The following is a 7,074-nucleotide window of genomic DNA, read 5'->3' as shown; positions in this document are numbered from 1 at the left end:
TGTGGAAGCAGTGGTCACAGGTGAAGCTGCTCAGGATCAGGAGGATTAGAGGCCTCTGAAGTCTAACTTAGTGCTGTACTGGTGTTCAGGTGCTGAAGGCAGATCTTAGTCATGAAGGCTGAAGGCTGACTTAGCCATGGATTCTTGGAGAAGTTGGTTTGGCTTTTTTTTCATAAAGGTGTAATTTGAGTATGTCTTAAATCTAATATTTGTATCATTATCCTATTTGTTAACAGCTCATAGGACTGGTGCAGAAAAAAAAAGACAATTGTGCTTGGCTTTTTTTTAATTGATTTCAGCCTTTATTTATGGTGGTCTTAAGTCCTTCTTTAATTTTTTATTGTAACATGTTAAAAATTAGGTCCTTGGAAAGAAAAACAGTGCTGGAAATTTTTTTCCACATTCTGGAACTTTAAGTGGAAGAACCACACCTATTATGGTATGTGGATGGGGTTGTGTTGTTTGTCACCACCCTGGAGACTGGGATTTCTTATGTGAGTCCTGACCCTGCAGCAGGTGCTGTCTGAGCAGACCCTGAAACTGGTGTCATTTTGGACTGCATTGAAAGTATTTTTGCAGCATGGTTCTCTGGAGTTGGATGTGTCCTTCAAGAGGGTAGTTGTCTAGGTGGAAGAGAAATGTTTGTTTAGTGAGTGATTAGTTTAAAAGGAAGGAATGTTTTCTAACTTAACTGATTTGGAAGGTAAGCATATTCCACCCACACTGTAAGTGGAATTCACTATTCACATCTATTCAGACAGATGTTTGAATACCTTTGAAAACAACTGGTTTAGGAAAACAGGAGGAATCAAATGGAGCAAGCGCCAGGATTTTTCAGGGAGTTAATGCTGCCTTATCTCTGAAGGTGATAAAAATGAAAGGATATCCTCTAAGACAGCCATTAGGATTGAAGCTGCAGCCTCTGCCAGGGTGCAGATGGCTACAAATAAGAAATTTCAGTGGTCACACAGACAGGAAAAACGTAAGAATGTGCTGTTCAGGGGAAAAGCACAGAGCTGCCCAGAGCAGGGAATGCTGGAAGGGCTTCTGCTGTTCTTCAGTGAAACAGCACTGGATAAAGGATGCCAATACTGTAGCCTGGGAAGAAATAACAAATTTGCTTCCCCAATATCTTTTAGTGAACAGAAAATAACCTAATTATTTTGAGCCAGTCTTTTATCAGGAAATAATCCTCATTATCAAAGCTCAGGTGATGTTGCCCAGGTGCACCCAAATATTATGTATTCCAGGTGTGCCCAGGCACCTGGCAAGCCTGACCCAAAACAAAGGCGTTTTCTTCAAAGCAGCAGATTTACATGGTAAAGTTATGACAGGACTTTGCATTTCTCTGTTACTATGGAATTGTTAAACTGTTGCTTTGAACACCTGTAACCCCAGCCTGCACATAGTGGAAAAATTCCAGATTTGCTTGCCTGAGCATGAGGCTGCAGTTCACAATAAAAGATTTGCAGCAGTTCCAGCTGAGCGTGCTCGTGTGTCCTGCATTGTGTCAGGTTTGCTTTGCCTTTATTTTGCACGGAGACTTGTTTCCAGAGTTTTACTGTTAGATACAATTGGTATTTCCCAGGGCTCTAAAATCTGTTTTCTTGGGAAGACTGTCTCTAAAGCCAGTACACCCCACTGAGAACTCAGAGAGGATCTGGACTCTTCAGGTTTATCATAAGATCCCAGACTTTAATCCCTGACTTCCAAAATCTGCTGCTTAGTGAATTTGCCTTAATAATAAAGCATGGTAATAGCAATGGCATTTCTCAAAGCAAACTTTGAGTAGTTTTAATTGAGAGACTTGCCAGCTGCCAGCCTGGCCCCTCAGAAGCTGATTTTTACACTGAAATGTCTTTGCCACTGAGGTAAGATTATCTTGAAAGCTATTCTTATAGTTGCTGAGGTATTCAGGAAGGCAAAGGACAGGAATAGGCCTAAGATGACAAGGTCATTTTTCACTACTTGGATCAGCTTGATACAGGCTGAATTCATCTCCCTGGTGAGTTCTGTTTCACCCCAGAATACCTGAAAGGTTGAATGAGCTGCTTCACATCCTAGTGGTTCTCTTCAACCTTCAAACACTGTAAATGAACAGAGAGGAGCAGCTGTGGCTGCCCCATCCCTGGAAGTGTTCATGGCCCTGTTGGATGGGGCTCGGAGCAACATGGGATGGTGGAAGTTGTCCCTGCCTATGGCAGGGGTGGAATGGGATGGATTTGGGGTCACTTCCAATCCAAACCACTCTGTGATTCTGTGATTTCCTGTGTTCGTCTCTGCACTGAATTCCACATCCTGTCCCTTCTCTCCTCTTTCCTCATTAATACCTTGCAGAACTTTTAGGAACTGTGCTGGTGATGCCTGTTTCTCTTTTTTCCCCCTATCACTTCCCTCGTTTTATTTTAACCTGTTTACTTTCTCTTTTAGTGTAGAAGAAAGTATTTTAAAATAACATTATTTCATTTACTATAGAGCAACTGCAACACAGAAAAACCACATGGAAGGTGTAATTAAGACTAAAAGTCAATTCAGTATCTCTGTGACACCTGCTGGGAATTTGTCTCCTTTCAAAGTTTTTCTCCAAGTTTTATTTCACAGCTGGCATGTTGGTTGATAATAGAAATACAAAATAAAAAATAATGAAAAAGCCCTGTGCTGTACAGAATGCTATCTTCTCTCAGCATGCAATCTTCAATAGTGAATCATGCAATTGTTGAAAAGCTATTGGCAAACCCTGGATTTGAAGGTGGAAAAAAGACATAATGTGCAATAGTTTTCCTTACCTGATTTTAAAGAAACATCTTCCCAATGAAGACAACAACTTACATAGTCATAAATTCATTTGAATCTTATTTTTCATTGCTTTACTTCTTGGATGCTCCTTTGGCAAATTATTTCTGGCCTTGTGTCAGATGCTGTTTCCATTCACAATGCAGTAACAGTCCTCTGTGAGTGATATCATAGTACCATACCACAGCCCTTATTGTCACTTCTCAAATTTAACACACTGAAATACGTTCTTTGTTGATTGTTTGGGGACTTTCAGATCTAGGGTTTCACTGAAGTCAGTCTAACAAAAAAAAAAGAGAGAACAGAGCCTGGAGAACTTGGACAGTTTGCAATGTGCAGAAAAACATGGAAACAAAAGAAGGGCAAAAATGAAAAAAAAATTATATATTTCTTGTAGAGAGGGAAAGCTTGAAATGACTTGAAATAAGTAATTTTTTTTTTAGGTTTTGAGGTGGCACAGATTCATTATTTTTATTATTAAAATAATAATAATTTATAATATATAATATTAAAATAAAATAATAATAATTTATTAGTATTATTTATTACTGACCCTGCCAAGAGATCTACCCACATGATTTCTCTAGATTTTTTCTAGCACACGGTGTAGGGCAGGCAAATCCCTGGCTACTTCCCTTTCACCCCCAACATGTGCTCTCTGGCCGCAGCTCTGCACCTATGTACCAAAGGAAGTGCATCCAAATACAAAATAATTATACAAAAAAATAACAAATACAAATAACAAATAGTTTAATAATACTTGATCCCAGGTAAGCCCTTCTAAACATAGACCAGGAGCTCCACGGTTGCTTGCTGTGATCTGTAGTTTTCATCTGATGACACAGTTCCATCCTTTGCTGGGATAAGGTTTATGAAAACTGGTGGATGTGTTTGAGCCAGTGTCTGTGTGCACAGAAGTGATTCTTTTGAAGGGTTATGTAAAGATATATTTTCCAGAAGACAGAACAAAGAGAAGGAATCTGGTTGAGGTACTTAAGGCCTGATCATGCAAGGAGTGGAACACTGAATTTTAAATGCAGATTACAATACTTGCATCCCCAGGTCCCTGTAAGGTTGCAGGGGTGTATTTGTGTGTGTATGTGTTTAAGCATAAATTGATCTAAGGACATAATGATATATGCTTATTTTTCCCCCCGTTAGAAGTTAAAAAGGTAGTTATGAAAAAGAAAGGGAGAAAGGGAGATGGAAGACTTTTGCAATTGGTTAGCAAATATTGAGTTAACATCTTTGCTAAGCAGATACATGTTTTTGGATTGCTTTTTAGTCTTCCCAGTTGACAAGGAGCTGGCAAATGGGTCTGTCGTCCAGCTGTATTTTCAGTAAGTATGGAAAAGATCTCCTTAGACTTCTTAATGGAAGTGAGTGTCTTATTTATCATACACAGTAAAATATTGATGTGTTTAAATATACTGATCTATGAGATTTTAAAAAATAGAAAACTTGGTCAAATTTTGCCCTTGCTGTTATCCACTGAGAGTGTACCAGGTGGCATGTTGAGGAAGAATTTAGCCAAAAGCAATTTTGAGGGAAAACTATTAAAATATAGATGAATGAAGGTGCAATAAATGGAATTGTTTCATGCTAACTAAATTGTAACAGTTATTAAAGTTATTATTAGAAGCAATCAAAAGAATCAGTGTTACAAGACAGATGCACCCCTTTACAGATGTTACATGTTAAAATTGAGGTACAGGATGTAGTTTGGAAGATAAGTGATGTCCCGAGACAAAAACAGCCTTGAGATGGACAAAATTAGAACGACTTTGGGCATTGGGCCTAAAAATCAGTAAATATAAGACTAATTAGTAGACTTCCATAACACAAGGCTCAGTATGCACACACAAACCTGTAAGGTTATCCAAAGGACAACGAAGAAAAGGAGAAGCCTTTGCCAAAAGACCACCAAAAGAAGACTCAAGACCCTTTAGCAACAAGTGAGGCATGTGCTGTGAAAAAAAGTGATGTAAAGTCAGAAAAATCGGAAATAGGAGGAGATTTATGTGAAATATTAATGAATATGTACAAGCATACAGTATATATGTTTAGCTTGAAGTGCTTTGTCTTGTACATGAGGCAGGGTGGGAAGCCCTCCCTGTACCCCAGTCGGTTTTCTACGTGAGGTGGGGTAACAAGCCCTCCCAGTCAGTTTTGCTTATGCTTTAAGTATTAAGTAATACTAGCAGATTATATATATAAATATAAATTAATATATATAAAGTTATATTTATTTATATATAAATAAAATTTTATATAAATTTATACATATATAAATTGTAATTTTTATTAAATTATATTCTTTTACTAGGCTGTACTCTTTTATACCAAATTACTATTCAATTTACTAAATTGTATTCGTTTTTAATTAAGCTGCCATTGACCCAAGGGACCTAGTCGTCAAAATTCTAATTTCATTTATAACAAAGATGTCTTCTGACCCCAAGAATCTGCATTCATGTGGCAAAGGATTCATTACTCACACTGCATTGCTTTCTGATATATATTTTTGTATCATCATTTCCCATTTGAAATTCAGCTCTTAAATCCCCAAAGGGAATTTGCTGGCAGTCAATTAGCCAAATAGCTACATCTTGGTGGAGACCTTGGAGAGTCAACCAAGTGACTGGGACGAGGCAGGAAAGCCTAGAGTTGGAGGAAGCCTTGTAATTTGCTTCCAAAAACGCTGAATACACTGATACGAGTGTGAAGCTCTCCTGCAAAATGGTGTTTTTCATTATTGTGGGGCAAAATGTCTTTAATGTTGGGAGGGAAAAGGGATCTTCAAGCCTTGCCAAGCTGCAGTGGCAAAAGATGGTTGTGATGTCTCTTCTCTCTTCCCGTGAGGGAAAATCATGGTAAAATAAAAGGGCAACTTCAAATTCTTGCAACTTTTGCAAGATATGGGGAAAGACTATTGGAAGGTTGTAGGACAGGGATTTTGTTAAAGATCTCTCAGGAGCTGACTCATCTTCTGAGAAAATGTGATTCAGAAAGAGATTGTTCTCCCCCTCAGGCCACAGGTTTGGGGTGGAAATTGTAGGCGGTCCCCTCCTTCCTTTGGAGACACTGGGATTCAGCTTCTACTTGCATGTCCTAGTTCCTTTCAGCTGTGTCCTGCTCTTTGCCTTTATTCAACTGACACTGACTTCAAATACATGTATTTCTTTATTTCTTATTGTCAAGAGAACCTATGTTCAAACTTCCTGCTGCCTTAGGAGTTTAAAAACTGCCAAAGCACTGCTGAATCTCACTTCTTGTGGCCCTCCAAAGAACTTTATTTCAAAGGTTATAAAAACCCTAGAGCACAATACAAAGCCTCTCTCTTGAATTAGTTTTTAAGTGAATAGCTCTGTAGAGCCCTGGGTGTATTTGGGGCATTGAAATAAAAACCTTGCGGAGCAAAGTCTGTAAATATAAATTCTCGTGCCTGAGAATTCCTGTATACCACTGATTTTCATCAGTTGAAGACTAGGCTGCTACTCAGAAAAGACCCTGCAGCTCCCTCCCAACACTGGGTTTGGTGATAGTGCCTAAGGGAAAAGCTGCAGGTCCTATGTCTCCAGGTGTGCATTTCCAGCACCTAAAGTCAATATTCCTGAGTTGAAATAAGAAGGATGACTCACTGTTTGAGAACTGTGAGGCCCCAATGATGATTGCAACAGGAAATGTCTTAATATTTATTATTAAATAGAATGATGCAAAATGCAGCCTTCTGTACTGATACTAAATTAAAGTAAGAAAGGGATTTTTGGAGTTATTCTGCTTTTAAGTGCAACAGGAAAAAAAAGGGCTTAAAGGTACCAGGCAGCTGATGGAAAACTACAGTTCCTAGTGATCTGTATTATCAGTCATGATGTGTCTCCTAGACATTTTAAATTCCTTATTGCCTGCTCCTGTGTCATAAGTTCCTTCTCATACACCCTGTTCTTGCAAACTGAGTAACTGCTCAAACAAAGTGATTGGGGGTGAAATAAGAGGTGTGCCATGAAACACCTTGTTAGCACAGGCAATTCCATGGTGCCTGATGGAACAGGTTGTTATAAATTTTTATTATGATATTGGCTCTCGCAGATGAATATTACATATTAAATACTTTTTAGTTATGTATGTACCTTTTTCTTGCTAACAAGTTTTAAGTTTAAAAAGAATTTCCTAGGTACAAGGCGAGGAAACCCCAGAGGGCGAGGACACTGGGGCCCAGGCTGTTATCAGGAGAACATATGAAACCCAGCTACCCTCAGGACAAGGATGAGGGGCCCGGAT

Source organism: Parus major, chromosome 24, assembly GCF_001522545.3.
Source record: "Parus major isolate Abel chromosome 24, Parus_major1.1, whole genome shotgun sequence".
Taxonomy (NCBI): Eukaryota; Metazoa; Chordata; class Aves; order Passeriformes; family Paridae; genus Parus; species Parus major.
The sequence above is the reverse complement of the archived record's forward strand: the minus strand, read 5'-3'. Positions refer to the sequence as shown.